Genomic DNA, 18,036 nt, shown 5'->3' with positions numbered 1-18,036 from the left:
ACTCTACTTACACTTCTAATAAACATTAGCCATGCAGTCCCCCACGCTTTGTTTACACTCCAGAAAGAAATAGGTTGCTTATCAAATTCCCCCAAGTTTTCAGTTTACTGCTATTCGGTTAAAAAGAAAACAATTTGAACCGAGAAGGAACGTGGTCCGGTGAAGTGGTGATCAAGGTAACCAAAAGAGAGCAAATAGAGTTTTGTATGAAACATGACTATGCTATGAAAAAACACAGACACGGTAATCTATTCTATGGGCTAGCTTATGGTATAGGAAAGTGATATGGACCTTGCATTGTGTATGGAGGCATTGTCATGCTGAAACAGGAATGGGCCTTCCCCAAACTGTTGCCACAAAGTAGGAAGCACAGAATCGCCTAGAATGTCATTGTATGCTGTAGTATTAAAATTTCCCTTCACTGGAACTAAGAGGCCTAGCCCGAACCATGAAAAACAGACTGAGACCACTATTCCTCCTCCACCAAACTTTACAGTTGCCACTATGCATTGGGGCAGGTAGCGTTCTTCTGGCATCCGCCAAACCCAGATTTGTCCGTCGGACGGCCAGATAGTGAAGTGTGATTCATCACTCCAGAGAACGCATTTCCACTGCTCCAGAGTCCAATGGCGGTGAGCTTTACACCACTCCAGCCACGCTTGGCATTGCGCATGGTGATCTTAGGCTTGTGTGTGGCTGATCGGCCATGGAAAACCATTTCATGAAGCTCCCGACAAACAGTTATTATGCTGATGTTGCTTCCAGAGGCAGTTTGGAGTGTGTTGCAACCTAGGACAGGCAATTGTTACGCGCTACACGCTTCAGCACTTGCCGGTCCCATTCTGTGAGCTTGTGTGCCTACCACTTCGCAGCTAAACCGTTGTTGCTCCTAGAAGTTTCCACTTCAGAATAACAGCATTTACAGTTGACCGGGGCAGTTCTAGCAGGGCAGACATTTGATGAACTGACTTGTTGGAAAGGTGGCATCCTATGACGGTGCCACATTGAAAGTCACTGAGCTCTTCAGTGAGGCCATTCTACTGTCAATGTTTGTCTATGGAGATTGCATGGCGGAGAGCTCGATTTTAAACACCTGTCAGCAACACATGTGGCTGAAATAGCCGAATCCACTAATTTAAAGGGGTGTCCACGTACTTTGTATATACAGCAATAGTGCAGCTTATAGAATTCAGCTAAGGTTTTATCATGCTGTAAATGTTTTTCTGTTGTAAACGCATCAGGTTGTCAGAAACATCTTCCAAAAATATCTTCTTGTAATTTATGATGATACCACAGCACATAATCTCCTAGTTGGCACATTCAGGGATAATTCTAGTCGCCAAGGGGATTAAAAGGACCTAGAAATAATGTGTAAGACAAAATGTCTCCCTTTAACATTAGAACAATACTGTCATGCAATCACAGGTGTGTTGAACACAGCCCACATGCAGCGAAAATACATTTGCAGTTCACCTGAATAACCTATTTCTCCCAGGGCATTATTTCACATGACTAACCACGCTATTGCCTTTCCCCGTCATTAAGACCTCTGGTGCATGACCAAATAAAAAATATGACAAAGGAGAAAGTCTCCCGAATGTCTGCGTAATCATATCTGCTGACTGCACTCAGAGAGGATGGTAAAATCCTTGAATGAATCGATGAATGATGGGGAGAAATTGGTTGTGGCGAGGTTAAGGGGAAAGAATGACTCCATGTTTTGCGGTGTGACCCAGAAATAATAAGAGGAGAGCCAGGAGGGACAGAGGAGTTGTGAATGGGAGCAGGAACTAGGTGATGGTGTTTGTGGAGACAGGGGGATCCTGAGCTATTGCTGTACTATGGTGTGTGTAGGGGCTAACTGTCAGATGTGTGCGTACTGGTAGCGAAGTCAGGTGCAGGAGAGCAGAGATCTGTGAACCGGCGCACACTTTATTTAGGCAAAAGTGCAAAATGCGCAAAACAGTAAAACAAGAATTATGTTTAACAATAAACATCTTCGTGAAAAAATAGCACGGAAAAAACAAGCCAGTCTGGCGCGTCAACAATACACACGTAACACAAACAATCTTACACAAAGACGTGATGGGGAACAGAGGAATAAATACATGTAGATTGATTGGGGAATGAAAACCCGGTGTGCAGAGAACAAGACAAAACAAATGGATATATGAAAAATGGAGTGGCGATGGCTAGAAGGCCGGTGACGTCGACCGTGGAACTCCGCCCGAACAAGGAGAGGAGCCGACTTCGGCGGAAGTCGTGACACTAACTGATAATCCACAGTTTTCCCCTTGAACACTGTTTAACCACATAGTTAGCTCAGATCTAAATTATAATGGAGTTAACTGTCACAGAATAAGGTTTCCAAATATCAGGCCAAACTGTAGTGTATTAGGACCTAATTATTTGAAATGGTGAAATGATTGCTTCGGGGGTCATTTTATTTCCATAGCAATTTCCTACCGTCCACGCGAGTGCCTATTAACATCTAGTAGGCTTGCGACGCGTTAGGGCGCTGGAAATGGGGTTGAGGATGGGCTTACACCGCAAGCTACGGCTCAGAGGATCGTGGATTCAATTGCTTTTATTTTTTAATTTTCTGTTTTAACCCTACCCCAAACCTTAACCCTTGCCTTAACCACGCCGAATTAATACCTAAATGGTTAACTTTATCCCAAACCTTAACCATTAACTTAACAAGTGCACAATCCTCTCCTTTGTCTTGATCACGTTGAGGGAGAGGTTGTTATCCTGGCACCACACTGCCAGGTCTCTGACCTCCTCCCTATAGGCTATCTCATCGTTGTCGGTGATTGTGTCTGTCACAATCACTGTTGTGTCGCCAGAAAACTTAATGATGGTGTTGGAGTCGTGCTTGGCCATGGAGTCATGGGTGAACAGGGAGTACAGGAGGGGACTGAGCATGCACCCCTGAGGGGCCCCTGTGTTGAGGATCAGTGTGACGGATGTGTTGTTACCTACCCTTACCACCTGGGGGCCTGGAGAGGGAGGAGGAAGGCACCAGCCCCTGGGATGTCTCCTTCCAGGGTTCTGAACAAGAGGAATGGCATCAGCCCCTGGGATGTCTCGTTACAGGGTTCTGAACAAGAGGAATTGCACCAGCCCCTGGGATGTCTCCTTCCAGTGTTCTGAACAAGAGGAATGGCACCAGTAGCATCAGCACCTCGGAGCGCTCCGCTCCCAGAAGAGGTTCTGCCAATAAGGAGGCACTTAGCCGACATGTATATACTGTAAATAGTTCCTCAATAAAATGTCAAATTAATACACTTGATCAAAAATGGGTTATTGAGACGGGTATAAAAACACATGAAATATATATTTTTTTAAAGTGACGTTTTGGTGCAGTATATTGTATGTGAATGTGTTATGTGGTCTGACACATATCACTTAGCACAATGTGCTCCATCAGAAGCATGTCAGACATTATTCAGAAGTGGAATAATCATGGCAGCAAAGGTGTTTAAATAAAAGGCATGTAGTGACTCACTGTGTGTGTGTGTGTGTGTGTGTGTGTGTGTGTGTGTGTGTGTGTGTGTGTGTGTGTGTGTGTGTGTGTGTGTGTGTGTGTGTGTGTGTGTGTGTGTGTGTGTGTGTGTGTGTGTGTGTGCGTGGAGGTAACACTCCCCAAGGGTGGCTAAGGAAAGTTCCTCGATAATTGCTCGTGATAATTTGACTGTGTGGTCATCACTCACCCCACCTCAAGTCTTTCCCACAATACACCTCAAGTCTCAACTGTAACTCAAATAAAATAAAATAATCTAATCAATAAAATGTTATTTGGCTTCGTAGACTAACAGTGAAATGCTTAGTTACGGGTCCTTTTCAAACAATGCAGGGATAAAGATAAGATAAAAAATGTAAAATAGTGACACAGTGAAAAACAAATAAAAAATAATGAGTGATAATAGCATGGCTGTATACAGGGAGTAGAAAATAACATGGCTACAGTACATACAGTACAGAGAGTACTGAGTAGATGGTACGAGATACGAGATAATAGATAGTGGTACGAGATAATTGAGGTAGCTATGTACTGTACATATAGGTAGGGATAAAGTGACTAGGCAACAGGATAGATAATAGACAGTAGAAGCAGCGTATGTGGTAATTGTGAAAGTGTGTGTGTGTGTGTGTGTGTCTGCGTATGTGTGTGTGTGAGTTTGTGTGGCGTCAGTATGCATGTGTGTGCATGTTGTGTGTGTGTGTGTGTGTGTGTGTGTGTGTGTGTGTGCATGTTGTGTGTGTGTGTGTGTGTGTGTGTGTGTGTGTGTGTGTGTGTGTGTGTGTGTGTGTGTGTGTGTGTGTGTGTGTGTGTGTGTGTGTTGGGGTGTCAGTGTAAGTATGTGTGGGTAGAGTCCAGTGTGTGTGCGTAGAGTCTGTGCAAGAGAGTTAGTGCAAAACAGGGTCAATGCGGGCTTAATGACTCCTAATTATTTTAAGTGTACTTGTTAGTCACACATTTTCATATGCTAGCTAGCTGCTGACCGGAAGGCAGCTATTTGGATTTAGCATTAGAATATTCGTCATCCGCCGCATCATAAAACATTTATGGAAATGCAACCCATGTACTTTAAGGCATATTATGTAAATAACTCCAAGACAATGCCGACATATTTCAAGGAGTCATTTGGGTGTCATATTATGACCTATTTGCACACTTTCCCTTATTAAATCGAGACCCCCACATCTCCCACGCAATATGCTGCAAGGTATCATTCATTTAATAGTGCAACCTCAATAATGCATATTAATAAAGCCAAGTCCAACTCCAATAATATGCAACAGCACCAAAGGGATTGACACGCTAGGGATTACTATTCAGTAACTATCCACCTTAAAGTATCAGGCTGATATTATATTACTTGACTCAGATTGACATTTACTCATTGCACCTTAATTGATTTCCTTATTCTTACCCACAAAAATATTATTATTAAATGACACTATTATATTTAGGCAATAAGGCCCGAGAAGGTGTGGTATATGGGCAATATACCACGGCTAGGGATGTTCTTATACACGAGTGCCTAGACACAGCCCTTAGCCGTGGTATATTGGCCATTTATCACAAACCCCAGAGGTGCCTTATTGCTATTATAAACTGGCTACCAATGTAATTAGAGCAGTAAAAATATATGTTGTCATATCTGTGGTATACGGTCTGATATACCAAGGCTGCCATCCAGTTAGCATTCAGGGCTGGAGCCACCCAGTTTATAATTATTAGTATTATTAGTATTGTTTTTTTACTCTTTATAGATCTGAAATGAATGGATGTCGACCATATTTCTTCCTCGTATTCAGTCATTTCAGATCTGCAAGGTGTGCTCAACGAGGAACACAAAGGATAGAAGCATAGGGCTTCCATTAGGAGGAAACCCAAATACCAGGATGTAATATGCCCACCATAATATCCTCCATTGGTTGGAGATTAGGCCATGATGATAGGATGATGGATACCAACTTCCTGGTTATTTACCCACCACCATCCTTCCAGTCATGGGTCAGTAAACAGCAAGCAAACATCCCTGTCCTTTCCAGAGTTAACAGGAGAGCAGGGAGTAGACAGCTGAGGTGAGCCTCATTCCAACAGTACCCTATAGCATCCCTGTGTCCTCCACTAGGTGATCATATTTAACACACAATCTCCAGGGAAATTTCACACATCAAGTGGGGTCATAGGCTCCAGAAGGCGGAACGGGCAACGAAACACACATGTCAACAGTGTCTGTGAATTACCCACCTTAATTTAGAGGCCAACTCACCATTTTAAGGTAAAGGTTAGCTTGGGCAGGGCATCCATTACGATGACCGTGTCTCTAGTCTTTTGTAATACACAGGAAACTGTAGCTGACTAATCTCAATTCCACGATTTATGATGGAATTGAGTGGCGACTGTGGACAGACTGGATGTCACGTTCTGACCATAGTTCTTTTGTGTTTTCTTTGTTTTAGTGTTGGTCGGGACGTGAGCTGAGTGTGCATTCTATGTTGTGTGTCTAGTTTTCACGTTTCTATGTTTGGCCTGATATGGTTCTCAATCAGAGGCAGGTGTTAGTCATTGTCTCTGATTGGGAACCATATTTAGGTAGCTTGTTTTGTGTTGGGGTTTTGTGGGTGGTTGTCTTCTGTCTTTGTGTCTATGCACCAGATAGGACTGTTTCGGTTTTTCCACATTTGTTGTTTCCTGTGTCAGTGTTTGTGCCACACGGGACTGTTTTCGGTTAGGTTACTTTGTTATTTTGTATTTGTGTCTTGTTCAGTTTGTTCTATTAAAACATGGACACTTACCACGCTGCGTCTTGGTCCGATCCCTGCTACACCTCCTCTTCAGACGAAGAGGAGGAAATCTGCCGTTACACTGGAGCTCCGATGTCACATAAAGTTACGTTTTTATCAAAAACGGTCATGTGTAATTGCATGCAATCCTTTGGGTGCTGGAATCAAATTAAGTTTTGACAAAAACGTAATTTTATGTGACGTTGGAGCTCCAGTCCGTCCACACTAGTCATTGCTCAACTGCATTGTAAATAAATGGTGTATTTTAAGGGAGAATGCAAGCACACTCATTCGGTTTGCCTAACCAAACTGAAGGATGCTGATGCCTTAAGGAACCTGAAGTCGTATTACCAGGTCCAAACATTGCAACATTGGGAGTCGTATTTCCCTTGGTAACGTGTTAAACCAATTTTATATACAGTATGTAGGATGTATAAGTTTTACTGGAAGTGCTCTTTGAACAGTTGAGTGTTTGGTTTAAAATGAGTGACTTTCTAGAAACTGAAGATGGGTAACCAGGTAAACAAGATGATGATCGCAAATCCGGACAGGTGAATGGCTCGAAAGCCAAAAAACAGCAACCTATGTTCTTAAGAAGCAAGAATACCTTGGGATTTGGCTTACAATTGGGAATTTCACTGGTCTATATTACCTACTGGTGCATAATTATGAAGAAAGGTCTATGGCTGGTGTTAAAAAAAATAAGTTAGGGAAATCATGTCAGTCATAGAATTGAGCCAATTTAAATCGCAAAACAATATTGTAATGAGTGGCAAAATCAATTAATCGGTAATCAATATCTGTTTGTGATGAGATATAGAAAGGGATGCATGATAGTCTAGTACTGAGTTGACCTCTGGATTGGTTGGAAACCTTTAATTATGTTTATGAGCAGTTTTTTCTTTGAGTTGGAATAAATTGACTTTGAATACCTAATAACCTGTTCGAATGTGACTTCAAAGTGTGAACAATACCAACGCAACTGATAACACCGGTTAATTGTAATCATGAAAATAATACATTTTCATCTAATATTAATTTTCATCTAATGTGTTAGTGGTTTTGACTGTGGAGCTATAACCTATTTCAGTCAATACAAAGCAATAATGCTGTCTGAGTTAACTCCGGTTTTATGTCCGCTTTTAAAATTGTGAGGTTCGGGGGAAACCTCTGTGGGGAATTTCAGGGTAAGTCTAATTACCTGGTTTTGGCAAGCCTGTTCAATCCCAACCTCACTGTTATTGTGATTCTCAAAATGAAGCCAGTGAGAAAGATAAAAAAGGATAATTAAATATTATCTACATGCACCATCATTTTAGGGAACGTATCAATCTACTACGGTGTAACGCTGGAGTCCCCTCTTTATTTTGTACATTGTAGAATAATAGTGAAAACATTGAAACTATGAAATAACACATATGGAATCATGTAGAAACCACAAAAGTGTTAAACAAATCCAAATGTATTTTAGATTTTAGATTCTTCAAAGTAGCCACCCTTTGCCTTAATGACAGCTTGGCACACTTGACATTGTCTCAACCAGCTTCATGAGGAATGCTTTTCCAACAGTCTTGAAGGATTTCTCACAAACGCTGAGCACCCATCACTCTCCTTGGTCAAATAGCCCTTACACAGCCTGGAGGTGTGTTTAGGGTCATTGTCCTGTTAAAAAACAAATGATAATCGCACTAAGCCCAAACCAGATGGGATTGCATATCGCTGCAGAATGCTGTGGTAGCCATGCTGGTTAAGTGTGCCTTGAATTCTAAATAAATCACAGACAGTGTCACCAGCAAACCACCCTCACACCATAACACCTCCTCCTCCATGCTTTACGGTGGGTAATACACATGCGGAGATCATCCGTTCACCCACACCGCGTCTCACAAAGACACGGTGGTTGGAACCAAAAATCTCCAATTTGGACTCCAGACCAAAGGACAAATTTCCACCGGTCTAATGTCCATTGCTCGTGTTTCTTCGCCCAAGCAAGTCTCTTCTTCTTATTGGTGTCCTAGTGGTTTCCTTGCAGCAATTTGACGATGACGGCCTGATTCACACAGTCTCCTGTGAACAGTTGATTTTGAGATGTGTCTCAAAATGAATAATTTATTAATTCATGAATTTATTTGGGCTGCAATTTCTGAGGCTGGTAATTCTAATGAACGTATCCTCTGCAGCAGAGGTAACTCTGGGTCTTCCATTCCTGTGGCGATCCTCATGAGAGCCAGTTTCATCATAGCGCTGGATGTTTTTGCATTCTTGAAATGTTCCGTATTGACTGACCTTCATGTCTTAAAATAATGATGGACTGTCATTTGCTTATTTGAGCTGTTCTTGCCATAATTTGGACTTGGTCTTTTACCAAATAAGGCTATCTTCTGTATACCACCCCTACCTTGTCACAACACAACTGATTGGCTCAAACGCATTAAGAAGGAAAGAAATTCCACAAATTAACTTTTAAGAAGGCACACCTGTTAATTGAAATGCATTCCAGGTGACTACCTCATGAAGCTGGTTGAGAGAATGCCAAGAGTGTGCAAAGCTGTCATCAAGGCAAACTTTGAAGAACTACTTTGAAGAATCTCAAATATAAAACATATTTGGATTAGTTTAACACTATTTTGGTTACAACATGATTTCATATGTGTTAGTTCATAGTTTTGATGTCTTCACTATTGTTCTACAATGTAGAAAATAGTAAAAATAATGAAAACCCTTGAATGAGTAGGTGTGTCCAAACTTTTGACTGGTACTGTATATGCACATGTTCAAACTTCAATTGCACGTGAAAGGAGGCCTTAAATTCTGTAGATCGTAGAGGTCCCTAATGATGTTTAGCTCGCGAACTATAGTACAAACGATGAATGACATTACAGTTTATTGTGGTAGACTTACATGGTTAGCAATTCCAACCACACAGCCTTTGACCATGATTGGAATCAACAGGGTGGTGGTTTGTTTGATATTAAAAGCCAAAGTTTCAATGGGCTAATGCAATGCACAGAAATTGCACTTAGTACAGTACTGTATAGCAAATCCAAGGCACCCTGATGCTAATAAGTACAACAACGATGGTAACAATGATCAAGATAATACAGTACCAACAAAGCCCATCAATTAATCTGTTTGCATTGTCCATTACTCTGTGAGCCGATGTTTTTCACGTGGGCAAGGGCTCACTAAAAGCAACGGATGATGCAGCGGTGCCCGTTCAGCACTCAGTGGGTGGAGAAAGGAATATCTCAAAATGTCAGGTTTTGAATTTCATAGGAATCTGACACCCACGTTGATCTGTAATCCCGGCTATTACAGAGCTTTAGTTTCATCACTTGGGTTGCCATGCACACACAAACAGGTGGCTTTGAAACCAGTCTTGGGAGAGTACTACAGCACCAGGGTACTTTATAGTCATGGCACCTTGTTGATTTGTCTGCGCACAAGCTGGTGGCGTGTTGCTGTGTGTTCTCTCCTATGAATTATGTACTTTTAAAGACTATAGAGTGTCTACTGTGTACATACATTACCAGTCAAAAGTTTGGACACACCTACTCATTCAAGGGTTTTTCTTTATTTTTACTATTATCTACACTGTAGAATGATAGTGAAGACATCAAAACTATGAAATAACACACATGGAATCATGTAGTAACCAAAAAAGTGTTAAAGAAATCCAAATATATTTTATATTTGAGATTCTTCAAAGTAGCCACCCTTTGTCTTGATGACAGCTTTGCACACTCTTGGCATTCTCTCAACCAGCTTCATGAGGTAGTCACCTGGAATTAATTTCAATTAACAGGTGTGCCTTGTTAAAAGTTAGTTTGTGGAATTTCTTTCCTTCTTAGTGCGTTTGAGCCAATCAGTTGTGTTGTGACAAGGTAGGGGTGGTATACAGAAGATAGCCCTATTCGGTAAAAGACAGAGTCCATGTTATGGCAAGAACAGCTCAAATAAGCAAAGAGAAACAACAGTCCATCATTACTTTAAGACATGAAGGTCGGTCAATATGGAACATTTCAAGAACTTTTAAAGTTTCTTCAAGTGCAGTCGCAAAACCCACCATGAAACTGGCTCTCATGAGGACCGCCACAGGAAAGGAAGACCCAGAGTTACCTCTGTTGCAGAGGAAAAGTTCATTAGAGTTAACTGCACCTCATATTGCAGCCCAAATAAATGCTTCACAGAGTTCAAGTAACAGACATATCTCAAAATCAACTGTTCAGAGGGGACTGCGTGAATCAGGCCTTCATGGTCGAATTGCTGCTAAGAAACAACCGCTAAAGTACGCCAATAACAACAAGAGACTTGCTTGGGCCAAGAAACACGAGCAATGGACATTAGACCGGTGGAAATATGTCCTTTGGTCTGTTGAGTCCAAATTTGAGATTTTTGTTTCCAGTTGTCTTGTCTTTGTGAAACGTAGAGTATTTGAACAGATTATCTCTGCATGTGTAGTTCCCACCGTGAAGCATGGAGGAGGAGGTGTGATGGTGTGGGGTGCTTTGCTTGTGACACTGTCTGTGATTTATTTAGGATTCAAAGCACACTTAAACAGCATGGCTACCATTGCATTCTGCAGCGATACACCATCCCATCTGGTTTGTGCTTAGTAGGACTATAATTTGTTTTCAACAGTACAATGAAACAACACACCTCCAGACTGTGTAAGGGCTATTTGACCAATAAGGAGAGTGATGGAGTGCTGCATCAGATGACCTGGTCTCCACAATCACCTGACCTGAACCCAAATGAGATGGTTTGGGATGAGTTGGACCGCAGAGTGAATGAAAAGCAGCCAACAAGTGCTCAGCATACATGGGAACTCCTTCAAGAGTTTCCAACTCCTGTTGGAAAAGCATTCCAGGTGAAGCTGGTTGGACGAATGCCAAGAGTGTGCCAAGCTGTCATTAAGGCAAAGGGTGGCTACTTCGAAGAATCTAAAATCTAAAATATATTTTGATTTGTTTAACACATTTTTGGTTACTACATGCCTCCATATGTGTTAGTTCATAGTTTTGATGTCTTCGCTATTATTCTACAATGTAGAAAATAGTACAAATAAAGAAAACCCCTTGAATGAGTAGGTGTGTACAAACTTTTTACTGGTACTGTATGTGTCTGCATAGCCGCAACTCAAGACCTGTACCTATGCCTTTTGCTAATTCAACTTTTAAACTGGGAGAGTTTTACTTTGAATGGGGGATGACTCAACCCTACCCATCTCTAATCTAAGTGGAAGAAAGGTTAGGTCAATGTAAATCTAACAAGACCAAGAAAATATTGCAAGACTCCAGATGAGCGCACATAGAATTCCATTCTCTAATCTGTCAGTCAGAGTTTAACAGGCAACGAGGATCAGCTGAATTAACTATTAATTCCACCATTTTATTCGCTAATGGTGGCCAATATTCCGCTTCTCATTTTCAATTGCAGTAAATTACATCATTGTCATGTTGAAAATATCGACACAAACCCATACATGATGTTGCTACAGTATTAATACCGTACATGGCCAATACAATGTTGGAGGACAGCCTTTCTAAGGTTTGAACTAGACCAACTGGTTGCCAGTGATGGGTTAATGTAATGTGAACCCGGTGCAATCTGGTTAAGTCTAATGTGTCAATGATGTGATAACAGAGGTACTCAAGACATTCTCTGACAATGGATAAGTAGGTATACACGTTATTATTTGCTTTTTACAGCCAGCACTGAAGAAAAATGCAATGTCTATGTGTAGCCTAATGAAAGGCTACCTAATGAAAGGCTACCTAATGAAAGGCTACTTAATGAAAGGCTACCCTAGATGGATGTCACCGTAGATATAAAACATCTATGGATGTCACCTTCAAAATGATTCATTCAACCACATAGGTACACAAAAACATGCATGGCAAAATAGAATGTACGTCAGAAATGGTATAAAGGCAGCAAGGCAGGTATATAGGTGGTCATAAAAGCTTCAACTTGGTAGCCTTTTCATGGTTGTGGGCTGAGGCTGGGTTGTCGGCTTTATTCCGGTAAACTACTCAAGAAGACGCTATTAGACCGAAAGGGGAGGGGTGCACAAAGACTCACTGGGCCGCGTCAATAATAATCGCTCTCTATCGGTCAGAACGTGGGACGTTTCAGAAGGGAGCTCTCCATGTGATTGATTCAGTGAGTTTCTTCATCAGTGGCAGGGAAGGCAGCTGCAGTTCCGCTCATAAACACACTCATATAGCCAGTGTGCAAGAAGGAGCAAGGACGTCCCTTTTCGCAAGCAAACCGGAGGTGCCAAGCGTGTGCACTTAATATAATAGTCTGCCATTGCAAGATAACTTCATTTCCTTGAGTCTTATTGTCGTTTTTGAAAGATTCCAATCGCCGGACAGGTAATTATGAGCACAGACGAAAACCCTGCTGCCGGGTTTACTATGCTGTAGGACGATAACGGGGCTCTCCACTAGCAATGGTGCTGAAATCTGCCTTTGATGTACAGGGAAGTGGTTCTGTATCACCGCGATCATTTCCATGGTGCGTTCACAAATGCAACGCCTTTATTAATCGGTTATATGTTGAAATTCCCGGATAATCGAATGCATATGCTATTCTTGCAATAGGCTACATACAATAAAAAGGCATGGTTATTGTGCATGAAAGAACACCGTAGGTTATAGGAACCGTACGAACATTGATCGGTTGGTTGACAAAACATTTGGAATCGTAAAAAGATACATTCTACGTCGGCTATTGGAAGATGGAAGTTTTCATATATAGTACCAGTGGCAGGTGTATAGTTTCATAACTGAAGAATTATGAGGAGGGTTATTGTGTGTTTTGGTCATCATCCTTCACCTCTGTGCTACTCCAGAGAAATTTGGAGACCTCAAAAAAATAGTTTGGGTTTTAAGTGTCGGTGAAACATTTTTGACTTTGAAAGTAGCCTACCAATAAGAACACACGTTGCTTCATAATTTGCATTATCCCTAAACATGTTTTAGGCAACAACAAAAAATCCTACTAAGTAGATGCAGGACAAGTGTGACCACATTGTCATTTGTGCTCGTGACAAACGGTACATGCATGATTGTGCGTGCTTCTGTATTTATGTTCGAGGTCTGGTAGCCTATATTTTACTGGCCCTTGGTGTCCTTCATATCAATGAATTCTTATGGAAATATGTCTGAATATTGTTTTTAAAAGTTTCCTCAGAGTAAAGGGTTTCGGTCAAGACAAGTTACAAGTTTCAGTGGGAAACTTAACACTGACCGCTTTTCTTTTTTACTTTAGATCTGGCAACAAAGGACTATTTCTCCTGCTGGAGACCGCGAGGATAAAGAAGGCAGGAATTTAACGCCATTATCATGGATTTTGTTATGAAGCAAGCTTTGGGAGGTAAGTGTACCTTACGATACTACTGCCTGTTGACACCATACAGACAGTCTATGGCTCTTGTCTATGGGGGAGATTGGGGAGCGTCCGAGTGAGATCATGCGTGTCAGACTATGGGGCATGATGTGGTCCGTTAAAACGACTGAAACAACTTTGTTCATATTGGTTAATGGGTTTTTGGGGATAAACAGTTAGCACATTATACTGTTACCTTTATCACGTGTATAATCTGGCAATGTGCACTTGGAATAATAGCTATGCCAGTTGATCACTGAAGGCGAGATATGTTTCTTGGTGAAATTTGAGCATGGTCATTTATATATTTAGAATTTGTGGATGTTTATTGATAGATTATGTGAAATGGATCATAACATTTTGAATAAACACTGTTTTGGTTATGCACAATTGCACACTGCCACTCCAACAGTTAGTCCCTTTTTTGCGTGCTCTTGCATTTCAGTATCTGAAGATGACGCATTGCACATGTTATAAAGCCCGAACCCTTAAAGAGCTATTTACTCTACCATGAAGGTGAGCTGGAGCATAATGGTTGAACAAGTTGTCGTTCCTATAAACGAATACAGTGGTATCCTACCTGTAGCCTTCCAGTGAGCACCATAACAAAACACCAGTTTGGCAGTGTAACTGATTGTTGCCGATCATAATTACGGTGCAGTACAGTACATCTTGACTTTTTGCAACACTGCTCCTCATCTTGACATGCTGACTACACATTTTCCAGCTGCAAAGAGCCTAACCAACGCAAATTCAATCTTCAACAATTGCATTAGTGCACATTAAATATGCATGATTTTCTTTTGATAATTGTTTGATTACCATATAGAGTAATGCATTTTTTCATGAATGTAACAAATTGATCCCACTGTATCATCAATATGCTAATCAATCTAGTGGATGGTGAAGTAAGTGTCTTGTATGGAGAGGTGCTAAACCTAGAGATAGACTGTAATACAGTAATCCCCTCACACACACACACCCTTGTCGCCCCCAAAAACGTGACTTACCATTTGCATCCCCATTACTCGTGTCATCGGTGGCTTTTTACAGCCGTGTGTTCTGAGTCACGATGATGGATATGCGGGAGAACCAACCCTGGCTGAGTAGGGACAGCAGGGGGCTCAAAGGAGGGATGGGATTCGTTTCATTTAACAGATAACACATTAAAAACAAATGGTTCTTTATAGTCCCAATTAAGAGTTATTTGGCTTGTAACCATAGCGGGTCCCTTTTTGGTGCTCATAAGATTATAAATGGAAACTGTGTGGTGCTATAAAGAACCATTTTCTAAGGTTCTATAAATAACCATTAAAGGGGCAGTGCAGTCAAAACTGTAATTTTCTTATTTAAATTTTTTCTTCTTCTCCATACTATGAGGTCGAAATGACACTGAAATTGCTAAAATTATGAGAATGCCCTTTTAGTGTAAAGAGCTTTTTGAGGAAAAAAAAAACGCCTGGAATTTCAGCCTGTTCAGGTGGAATGGAGTTTTTGGCCCACAGCATGACATCACAATCTGATTATCCTGACCAATGACCAGTCATCTTTCATTTGTATACGTTTCCTCTGACTTTGAAGGGGTAAGTGGGGTAGGCTCTAGATTCTAGATGATCCTATCCGCCAATAAGTGCTAAATATATTTAAATTTGTATCACACCCAAACGATCAGACTGAGCATTTCAATGGCAAAAAGAGGCTCAGGGAAATAAATTATTAAAATGATGGAAAATATATTTTTATGAAATAAATATACTCAGTGATGATTTAAAAAATATAAATACTGCATGGGGGCTTCCGCTATGGTAACAACCCTTTTTGGGGCTATATAGAACCCTTTTTATGGTGATTTTAGAACCTTTATGGAGAATAGTTCTATAAACAGCCTTTCTCAATCTCAAAGGTTCTACTCCCTATATACTGAGTGTACAAAACATTAGGAACACCTGCTCTTTCCATGACATAGACTGACCAGGAGAATCCAGGTCAAAGCTATAATCCCTTATTGATGTCACCTCAATTGATGTCACCACTTCAATCAGTGTAGATGAAGGGGAGGAGACAGGTTAAAAAATATATTTTTAAGCCTTGTGACAATTGAGATATGGATTGTGTATACATAGCCATATAGCCATGTTATTTTTAATCATTCTTTTTATTTGTTATTCACTGTGCCAAATTTTTTATTTTGTGTATATAAAACAACACGTAAGTAAGCCTTTCACTGTTAGTCTACACCTGTTTTCTACAAAGAATGTGACAAATAAAATTTGATTTGATCTTTGTAGATTCTTTTGAAGAACCATACAAGTTTTTTTCATTCTGTAAGCCTTATTATATTGTTAAATTTCCTTAACCATTATCATTGTGCTAATTGACAAGTTGAATCAAGTGAGCTACCTCTGGAACAGCTGGGGGTCCCTGAGGAGAGAACTGAGAACCACCGATTTAGTCAACCATTCTTTCACAAAACACCGTCACTGAACATAGTCATATATAACATGTAATGGCATAACACAACAGACTAGATAAACTGGAAGGACACTCTCACTCACGGTTGCACAAAAAGATGTGAGCAAACCGCACCACAAAATATTTGAATGAGCTGCTGCTAAAAGAGCAAAGAACCCTTTTGTGAACTGTAAAGAACCATTGAAGAGCTGAAAGGGTTCTTTGAGTCATTATGGTTCCACATAGAACCATCACCCTTCCCAAAGAAGCCTTGTCGGGGCCCCTGGTCCGGTACACAGCTACATCGATAAAGTAAAGTAGAATTCACTGTATGCAAAGGGATTTCACACTTAAGGAAATTGAGCAGTGGTGCCAAGGTCCTAACCGTCAGCAGTTTGGAGACATGTTCTTCGTTATTACTTTCCTACATATATGGGAAATGAGTAAGGAAGAAGATTGCCCTTTGGTTGATGAAGTTTGTCTTGTTTCCCCCTCTTAATAGCCTTGTTTTGTGTCTACCTGATTATTCTGAAGACACAACATGTTCATGTTTTTAAATGTATGTAAATTGTAGTCTTTTGTCTTTAATGTCTTTTTTATTATATGTCGGACCCCAGTAAGACTAGCTGTCGCCATGGGAACCGAATGAATAAAATAAAATACAAAATAAAATAAATAGTGATGAGACTTTCAGCCTTTGTTCAAAATACAGGCGTACAGGATGTTCATATGACTCTCTTTTGTGGCTGAAACACCACATGTTCACAACTACAGTACAGAATGCGCTACAGATAGAGGAACAATGCTTTGTGGGGCCCGCAGAGCTCATGGCCGTACAGTCAAACAAATACACTGTGTATTATAAAGGGGCCGTTGAACGTTACCAAAATATACTTGGAAAAAGGAATCAGCACTCTACCCATCATCCCTCGGTGGCTTCTATGCTCGGGGCAGATAATACAGACATACTGAGCTTTAAACAGGCTTTTACATCATCAGGCCTCCCAAGTAGACATTGATCAGTATTACTGTAGATAATACAGCTGGGACTGAGCTGATATGATGGCGAGGTGAGCCCTGGGGTGGGCAAAATATTTAGTGTCACAAGGTTACCTAGAAGGGGAGGGAGGACGCAAAGGGCCCCCAGCATCAGCTGGAATCCACTGGGGAGTGTGGAGTGTACTCACACAACAGAGACACTTGAAAATATGCTAAATGTATTAAACACACACAGAGCTAGATTTTCACACGCATGCCATTTGTATGCTCTTAGAAACTCAACTACGCACGCACGCACGCACGCACGCACGCACGCACGCACGCACACACACACACACACACACACACACACACACACACACACACACACACACACACACACGCACACACACACACACACACACACACACACACACCACACACACACACACCCCACCACCCAAAATATATATGTGGACCCACATGCGGTAAACCTCTTCCTCTCCAACATCAGCCGCAACATCAACCACACCCCAAGCAGCCCCTTTCCCCCTACCCTTAACCACCTTCTCCCTCTCCTCTCCTCCCTTCCGTCTCTAGGTCTCTGGGTGCAGCCACGTGGAAATAGCCCAGTCCTGGCCCTCTCTTCTAATGAGGCTGACATGTGGCATGTCCTTGTGAGCTGCACGCATGGGCTCCACTGACTGCCATCCTTCACTAGAAGGCTAAGGGACACAGCGCAAGACAGCTATGGTAGCCTAGCACCCATAGTATTGTCTGGCAAGAAAAGCAGGATCTAAACGCAAATGACTTATTGTATAGGCATCTGCCCTTTTGGGATCCACTGCTATCTAGGCTCAGTTTAAGGGATAGAGCGAGACATAGTCCCTATAAATCTATAGCTACAAT

The sequence above is a fragment of the Salvelinus namaycush genome, chromosome 17, assembly GCF_016432855.1.
Source record: "Salvelinus namaycush isolate Seneca chromosome 17, SaNama_1.0, whole genome shotgun sequence".
In the NCBI taxonomy this organism is placed as follows: Eukaryota; Metazoa; Chordata; class Actinopteri; order Salmoniformes; family Salmonidae; genus Salvelinus; species Salvelinus namaycush.
This window is presented reverse-complemented; position numbering follows the sequence as displayed.